Source organism: Aedes aegypti, chromosome 2 (assembly GCF_002204515.2).
Source record: "Aedes aegypti strain LVP_AGWG chromosome 2, AaegL5.0 Primary Assembly, whole genome shotgun sequence".
NCBI classification, from domain to species: Eukaryota; Metazoa; Arthropoda; class Insecta; order Diptera; family Culicidae; genus Aedes; species Aedes aegypti.
In genome coordinates, this window is record NC_035108.1 from 274305943 (window position 1) to 274315986 (window position 10044).

The window sequence follows — 10044 nt, forward strand, 5'->3', positions numbered from 1 at the left end:
AAATTGCTTTTTAAAATTCCGAGATCAATGACGGATCCTGGCCCCTTAAACTACACCATGAGTATAAAGCCCTCAGTACACTCTTTGCCGAGTGTGCAAATTTTTCCACACGTATAAACTAACACTTCAATATCCACTTGACACTTCAGATGTTTTGTCATTGTTGAGACCGATGTTTGCATGTTGGTTTATGCGTGCGGAAAAAAACACTTGACAAACAGTGTACTGAGGGCTTACGAACTGAACCTCTTTCGCATTTTGTCGATAGTGAGCTTGGTAAATGAATGCCCTTCGTGAAGCTCAAGCCAGAGGATTCGTTGTTTGCGCATTCGGAGTGAAATGTTTTTTTTTTTGGTTCTACAACTTGCTGGCCAGTTCTACAACTTTGCCAAGGCCCAAGCCTAATATTTATTTTTCGGGTGCCATCGGGACAATGTTGTATCCCAGCTTTTTTCGTGTTGCTGCCAAGATTGTGATTTCAATCGAGGATCGATTACCAACTGGTGAGCTCGTTTCATGCTTATAATCAACACAAATTTATATCGAGGCAATGTTACATTTATTTGATCGTTAAAAAAACAATGGATGGTTCGTCACTATAAGTGTTGGCATAAGCCCTTATTCCTACATTATAAAAGAAATACTAATAATAACCTTTGAATAGTCTAACTTTGAACAAATGTCGACTTACTGATAGATAACTTTTGAGGTTTTCTTCCAAAATGCTAGAAAATTTCATCCTGGAGGCTCTAATTCCCTCCGTTATATGAAGGATGGAGGTGTTTCGATCGTCGCAAGTTTCTCGTTAAACATTCAATTGTAGACTCAACCAACCAGTTGTACAAATTACTCTAATATCACAGATAAAGTTAAAATAAAACAGTTCGGCGAGTTAGAAAGTGAAATTATTTAGCAGTTATCCGGAAGCATAAGTATAAACGGGTATAGCCCCACTAGAGTAAGTGCAAAAATTTGGGGAGAAATTTGGACACAATAGCGCGTCAATACTGAAAATGTCTTTTAGTTTTGCGCGTTTTGACAAAGAATTCAATAGGGGGAACCAAAATGTATGTTTTTCGTACTTTTGTATATGTATTTAGTGAAGCTAAATTGCTTTGCATATTTTCATGCTTTTATTGTTTTTTAAGAGTGTTTTCTTATATTTCATACAGGTACTGTCCTTATTTGAAAGCAATACTTCGTCGATTATATCACGAGCTCAGCCGAGCAAAGCAACAATTCGAAGGAACATCAGGATGATTTGAAGGATTCAGTGTCATATTGCTGGTCGACGGTACAGTTTCGGCCTCGTTCCAGTTTTTCCAGTGGAGCTCCGAAATCCGGGTAGGATACAGGGGATAGGCTGCTGGAAGCATCATTTTGAAGATTGATGCTACTTGCATATAGCTGCGAATAATATTTACATGGTTGGTAATACAAACAAGACTGGCCATATTTTCCGGAACCAGTTTTACGGAAAGGGTCATATTTCTGAAGATTTTCAACGAATCTTAATGCGTCCGCCGGCATTCAACATCCTATTAGTTCTAATTTCTAGGAAAATTGTAAACATCTATACATCTTCACACCACACAAAAATACAAGCGACAAAAAAATGCCATTTGGACAAGACCTTGGAAAATCCGGAATATCTCAACTTTTTTGTTTAAGGGCCAGTCTAATGTTGGAGCTGAAAATCCCATATTAACTTCAATTCAATTGCGCCAGCTCATGGAACGACCAAATGAGCTGAAACTTTCAGGAAGTCTTCCTCTAACCCTAAAGAATAATCCTGGTGGGTGCCCTGTGGAATTATACAACTTTATTTTTCTCCCATACTAAGGTGGGCCAGTCTAATATTCATGGCCAAGCAAGTTCCTGAAACTAGACCAAATTTGCCGTCGACTGCTTCCCGATGCATCGATTTTCATCAATTTTTTGTAATGTTATAACCATTTGAATTTTGCCTATCCCCTGTATTTTCTACCGATCCTGTTCCACTGCCATTCGGCGCATCGAGTTTCTTTCCACGCACGGCAAAGGTCGATTGATTGGCGAAAGCCAGGATTTATCTGGTGAGTCAGACCTTCTTTTATCTTTGATTATATCTAAAGGCATTATTGGGCAATTGGCTTGTTTAGGGGTAGGTATCCAGTTTTTTTTCATTTTCAGTATCTACGTAAAAAATTGAACTAGAACAAAAAGTATTAAAATTGTCCGTGATCTGGAACTATTTTGAAAATGCGTTTGACATTAGTATAGAAATCACTTTTGTATCACCCCTCGGCAAATTTTACTACGGGAAGAGACGTCTTTATGTGAATTGAAATGTCATTATGTTAATGGATTGAAATATTTTTAAATCGTTTATAATAGGTATCAAAATTAAGGTATTTAAGCGGAAATTGAGAAATTGTTCTGAGGTTTCGAAAAGAATTATGACTCAACTAGGGTTGTCATGCCTATCCCACACTCAAAGTAATTCAAACGTCATTGGTACGTGAAAAATCACGTACATCATTCCAAATTAATTTTGCCTCCTATTCACCAGACTAAGGTAATAGTTACTAGAGCATGTATAATCACCAAATGGAGATCCGGTGATTGTTACTGAGGCTACCAATAGCACTGACGTGAAAATCACGTAGGCCCATAAATTCATTTGGATGTCTGCATTTCGTGTTCATTCTCTCTTGAGTTCAAATTCAAAGATGGTGGCCGCAAGTTCATCTAGGAACTGCTGGACTTCAATGTAATATATCCCAAGTAACACCGAAAACATCTTTTCGAATAACAGATAGCAGATATTGTCATATAAGTGTTAAAATGGTGAAATCATAACATCTTGTGCTATATAACAGCTAAAAAATAGCTATCGGAAAACAAATCACCTTAAAACAGTTAATCCAAAAGTGACAAGCGGCCCTGGTTAATTTAACGCTCTACAAACATATATATAACTTTATAATGACAAACAAAATCAATCGGTTTGTTAATATCAATGGTAAGGGTATAAAACACTCAGAAACTGCCAAAAACAGAACGAAAACCCTTCAAAGAGTGAAAGAGATGTGGTCGCAAAGAGTACAGCGAATAGGCAAAATAAATATGTTTCACGGTGAACTCAAATTCTGCCAACTTCGTTTGCCTCTTCTACTTGGATTGGATGTTTTAGAGATATAATTTATGAATTTTGCTACATCTGTCTAGAAAAATATACGCTAAAAGCGTCACTTCCCGAATATTTTAGCACCGTGATTGGCACATCACATAGTTCCGAGCGTATTGTATACAACGGGCACCTGTTTGTCACCGGAATCAACATAATTTCAAACTTGCACTTGTTGCTGGAAACACAATATCCCAATGATAAATTTTTCACTAGTATTTAATAATATAAAGCTACTTTTTCCTTTGTAAATTTGAGCTCTCGATTTGTGCACATTGAGGAATGGTAAGCTAAACCCAAGCCCCATTCATTACATCCCTGTGCAACTACGATTGCTCTGGTCAATCACGGAGTAGCAACTACGAATTGTGCGGTCATCTATGCTCATGCTCATGCTCATAAAGCAACTTTTTCCTCTATGTGGGCTACAATCATTGTAGTCGAATAGGCTTCAAATTTATGAATACTATCTGAATAAAAAAAATACTACAGCGCGAGTTATGTCCGTCACCATTACTGCAAATTTTACAATGTTGACATTCGTAAACCGATGTTTAACGTTTGACAGATGAAAATCTATCCACTTAGCAATAAGCTATATTTAAGTTATTTGGGTGTTATAACTTTTATCGAAAAAACAAAAACAAAAGGATTTTTTTAGAGTATGTTGAAAATATGTTCTCAAGATGTATTTCAAACGTTATTAGAAGATAATCAAGAACCTGTAGTTAAGATGCACTTTAGACATTATTACAACGTTATTTAAACTTATTTACGAATCAAAACAAAAACATTTCACATTTTGTCAAATTAATAATCCAGATTACAGTACCGATCGAAAATTTGAATCACCTTAGCATAAAGCCGCATATAAATCATATTAACCAGATTAATTTGGTTAGAAATCAAGATTCAATTTCATTAATTGCGCAATCTTGACATGAAGTATATCAAAATTGACTAACAATTTGAGTGTGAGCAATGTGACCAGATCAATAATAAAGTTTGAAAAAATAATTGAATCGTTCGAATATTTTCGGACGGTGCTGTAGGCTCAACTAACAATCAGCCATAATATTTTCCTAGCGAGAATTGGAGCGAATTCCACAAAACAGCACAAATTTGAAGGATTTGTATTACATACATGGATTATTATAATAGCCCATGAAAAATATATGAGTGAAAATGAAAGTTTCACTATAAATTTTGAATCGCATATTAAACTTCCCAAATGCCACTAGATATGATCCATTTTCATTTTTTTTCATCTTAATGATAATCAAATTTCAATTATTTCTTAACATTTTTCAGGTTCTTATAGCCATGTTTTTTAAGACAATTTTGTTTTTATTTTTCTGTTAGTTCTTTTGTTTTGCATGTATTTAGACATTGAACATTCTGATCAGATATTTTGTGATACAAGTGTGTCTTTTAAGTTATATAACGTACAAATAACGTCATAACAACCAAAACATTTGCCTGCATTATAAACTGATCATATTGTGTCATATATATTTGGTTTTCACTTTTAAATAGCTCAATTACAACAAATGAAATATGTCGCTATATACACTTGATTTGTGAGTATTTTGTGCTGAAAAATAGCCTAATTAGAACAAATGATCATCACAGCTCATAAACTCATCTTTATTATGTTGAGAATATGTTTATAAATCGTCAATTGTATGTTATCATTAATAGTTGTCAGACCTATAAGATGTTATATAAGCCGCCATTTTTTGCGCTGTTTTAGCTTTACAAGCGTTAGATATAAAGTAAATACTGCTAAAAAAATACAACGGAATGTGTTCAAAACCTGAATTATTTACTCATATATAACTACCTGTGTTACTTGGGAATTGTGTCATATATATTTGGTTTTCACTTTTAAATAGCTCAATTACAACAAATGAAATATGTCGCTATATACACTTGATTTGTGAGTATTTTGTGCTGAAAAATAGCCTAATTAGAACAAATGATCATCACAGCTCATAAACTCATCTTTATTATGTTGAGAATATGTTTATAAATCGTCAATTGTATGTTATCATTAATAGTTGTCAGACCTATAAGATGTTATATAAGCCGCCATTTTTTGCGCTGTTTTAGCTTTACAAGCGTTAGATATAAAGTAAATACTGCTAAAAAAATACAACGGAATGTGTTCAAAACCTGAATTATTTACTCATATATAACTACCTGTGTTACTTGGGTAAATTTCATATTACGCAACTTTGAACAGAAACCAGACTTTGTGGAGAAACCAGACATTTTTCAATGGACCAACTTGAGAAAAATGTGCGTTTGTTTTGATGGAATGCCGCCGTGTCAGCCAATGTATTTTTTGTTACTAGCGGACTTTGGGGCAAGTGTGCCATAGGGGCAAGTGTGCCACCCCTGCTTTTTATAAAAACTATAATATTTATTTTCTCTTTGAGCTTAACAATATGTTCCCTTATAGTTCACAATACGATGATCAAAATATGATAAAAATTGCTCTATTTTTCACGTATTTACATCGACTTGTGGAAAGACAACCAAATTTGAGTGATTTTTTATAATATTCCGTTGTTTCAAAATAGCATGGTGGAGGGTAAATTATTACCAGATTTTTCTAACGTTCTGTACATCGTGAAACAATTCAAATGTGTAAGTTATTGTGGCATTTGAACGAAAAAATTATTTTGTTTTACATACAAAATCCAGTTTGGTTGAAATGTATACTTATTGGGGCAAGTGTGCCACCTATTTGGTAAGCAAAAATTGTTGGAGTGAAATTTATAAAAATGTAAACGTCATCAACAAAATCATAATAATAAACCAAAATGAGGCATCAGTAGTAGTTTCTGGAGCATAGTAGGGGAATAACTGACATTTTTGCCCATAAAGTGATTTTTTTTCTCAATATATTCAATAATAACACGTTTTTCGGCTTATTAAGTACCGTTTTACATAACTTCATCAATATTTTACCGTTATTTAGTGCTGATCTAGTTTAATATTATACATATTCGCCGTAATATTAGGGTAATACATATATTGTATTCAATGGATAAAAAAATAACCATTTTAATTATTCGAATTAAGTAATAGGAAGTTACGCATGTTTTGAACCTTGTTATAAAGCATCCCCTTATTACGGTAAACTTAAAATTATTTTTTAAACTATCGATTAGCGTCTGCTTTGTAAGTAATATTAATATGAAATAAAGAAAATTTCATTACAAGTAGAATTACATGCGATGTTCATTCGGTGGCCGTCTTGCCCCATATGGGTGGCACACTTGCCCCATAGTGTCGAAAAATAGGTTATTTTGGATGATATTTGAGAAGCTCCAAAACTAATACTTTTTGAAATAATTTTCTTTTTAAATGGCATAGTGGTTATGAAAAGATGTGAAACTAACATCATGAGGCTAAATTGGTGGATTTTATAAGCTTTAGACAAAGTTAGAGATCAATTTGCTTAAGGTGGCACACTTGCCCCAAATTCCGCTAGTCATCTTACTGGATATTTTATTGGAAATGGTCTTATAATATAATAAATAGTGTAATCTTTTGAGTTGTTTTTATTTTAATTTGAAAGCTATTTGATTGCATAAGCCTATGCAAAACAGAATTGGTTTCTATGCAATTATTCTGATAACATTTAATGAATAACCATTTACGATCTATTGGGATACTTCGTAAAAGCTACGTGGAAATTCATGTAGCTGTGACTTGAAACTTCGATGGATCTGATGAGGTACATTTGCTCATGCGTTCATTCAGTGCTATCTATGATCCACGTAGGTGCTACGTGAAAAGTGGGATGGAAAAAAACCACGTACGTTTTCACATAACAATGACGTTTGAATTATTTTGAGTGCACGATTCCCAATACGCTAGAATGGGCGCGTTAACCAACTACGCCACAGAACGGATAACCCGAAACCAAAGTCCGTCACGACCCCATATTCACAAGCCTACACCTCCTTCGGCTCTCTGAGATGCCTAATTCGACTCTCCTAAGCGTTCCTACGAACAACAGTGAGAGATTTTATTTTTAGCGTCGCACTGTTGCCTTGTTTGAACCACACTACTCATATAAGCCAGCGTTGGCTCAATGAGATGGTTAGTATGGGTTCGGCTTTCGACGTGGTCGTATCTCGTCATATCGACCCCTTTTGCGATAGAGAGATCGCCGCTCAATTGTACTCAACTTTTGTATCTACGACCTTCAGGTATTTTCAAAACACCGTCGGCTGGTTTAAGCCGCAATAGACAGGACAACCCTAGTACCCCTATGGCCCCTTGTACACCAATAAAATAAAATAAAAATATTTGAATTGTGGTAAAAACATAAGTATTCCGGAGGGAATGGAATTCCTGTTATTCTCTTGGATTTCTGTGAGTATCTTTGGAATTCTTGTAAAAAGCTTTGAGATTTCGTTGATTTCCAGTTCCGTTGGGATGTCAGAGCAAAACGTTAATATAAGGGGCCCAGATAGCTGTAGCGGTAAACGCGCAGCTAATCAGCAAGACCAAGCTGAGGGTCGTGGGTTCGAATCCCACCGGTCGAAGATTTTTTCGGATTGGAAATTTTCTCGACTTCCCAGGACATAGAGTATCTTCGTACACGTGCCACACGATATACACATGCAAAAATGGTCATTGGCATAGAAAGCTCTCAGTTAATAACTGTGGAACTGCTCATAAGAATACTAAGCTGAGAAGCAGGCCCTATCATAGTGGGGACGTAATACCAGAAAGAAGTAGAAAAAAGTTTTAAATGTCGGTAAATATCTTTTGGATTCCGATGAAATTTTTTGTGACATCGATAAGAATCTCAGTCATTTATGAGTTTCAAGGGGTTATCCTCATTGAATTCTAACGATTACCATTGGAGTCACTACAATTCCCATAACAATCTCAACATTCCCATCTGGGTTTCAGAATTCCCACAAAATCGAATTGATTACAAGATTACAAAAAAAAACGAATAAAATACAAATCCGCAATTTTACTAGACTTACACATTTTTTTTAACGGAAATTGCTACCAGAGCTCAAAAAAAAACTTCCTATTGTGAGACCTGATTTTTAGTTCTAGGAATTCCAGGAGTGTTACCAAAAACACTAGAATATCATAGAAATACTTAGAATTCCCGGAATTTACATACTATTAAGAAAACGCAAAGGAAGCTTCAAATTTTATCGCAATTTCATTAGAATCTCAGAACTGGCCTCAAAAAAGAAATTATGTGATTCCTAGTTTGATTAGGGGGAGATCCCCCAGTGCCGGACAGCACCCAATACCGGACAAAATCGAAACATTGAGAAATCATAGTCCAATCAAGATGGTGTATTAGTAGAAAAGAAAGCTATTGTGTAGACTAATGTTTGCGTAGAATAACACATCCTTGAAATATGCATGCCTTTTTAAAAAAGTAGAAAAGTTTGAAAATCTTTAAAAAATTGACGTATCTTCTTAATTTTGAGCCTATTTAGTAATTATTTTGAATATGAAAAAATACTTTGGATCCCGCAAGCATGATCGAACATAATCATAATTTAATAGTATGAATGTATTTTGTATCATAATTGAAGTAAATATGGACAAATTACAATTTTGGTTAAGCACCTCCTGTCCCTCAGTTTCGGACAGCTTGATTTGTTACATGATATCTTTGTAATTATTGTATCAGTGTCTCAAAATACTTTCATTTTTCATGGGTTCCGTCGATCATGGTATCAAACATGCAATAAAATGAAGAAGAATGAACATTCAGAACTACATCGTAAAATGTGCTATTTTTCATCATATATGAAGAAGGTTTTTGATGGGCATCTTGCAAACTAAGAAAAACTCAAATTATTCTTGTAAATGTTACAAATGCATTGAAATGGTAATTATAAACTATTCCTATAGTGTACACGTTCAATGATGTTCAAATTTACAGAATTCGAGGCATTTCTAGATCGTGTCCGGTATTGGGTGCCACCTTTCAAGATCGATCAATTTGGTATTGAAATACATCATCAAAACGCAATGTCAAAATTCATATTTATATTTTCAAATTTATTTTTATACACTATAAAAATGATAATATTTATCATAAATGTGTAACACGAGCCCATAAAATCAATAGTTTTCGAATTATGAATTTAGTGGCTTAAGTGCCCGGTACTGGGGGATCTCCCCCTACTGTAATCTCAATATCTCTTTATATGACACTAGTTTCAATCTAAAATAACAAAATTCGTTAAACACTGGCGTTGGCAAAGACCTAAAACCGCCCAAAAAAAAATCTTCGATGCAAAATCATTATAAAATCATGCACTTAAAGAGAATGCCAGAATTATCGCAAAATTACACTAGGGGAAAGTCCTGGCTCGGACACTTTTAGTTGAAAATTCATAATTCCAAAACTACATTATTTTTGGCGTGAATTTCGTTACTAATTGAAAGATGCAATATTTTTTTAGGTGTCCTCTATGCCCGGACACTAAATTCAGTTAATTCGTACAAGTGAACCAGTTGATGAAAATTCAAACCAATACCATAGAATGAAGATATAACATGTGTTTTTTATGCTTCATATAAACAGATTAGTGTTTTAGGTACTTTTATCGACAAAGTCAGTGTTTCTAAGGGTCCAAAATAAAGCTGAAAACTTCCATATAAGTGTCCAGCCCATAAAATACATGTCTCTAATTTCATAATCTGTGAAGATAGGAAAGTCATATTCTGTGTAACCTAATAACTTCCCAATAGGTATTGTATTATGGTGTTAAACTTTTAAAATTAATCTTGATTTCTGAAAAACGACTAGTGTCCGGGCACAGAGGCTCTCCCCTACACATCTTGTCAAATTATAGCACCTTCATGAG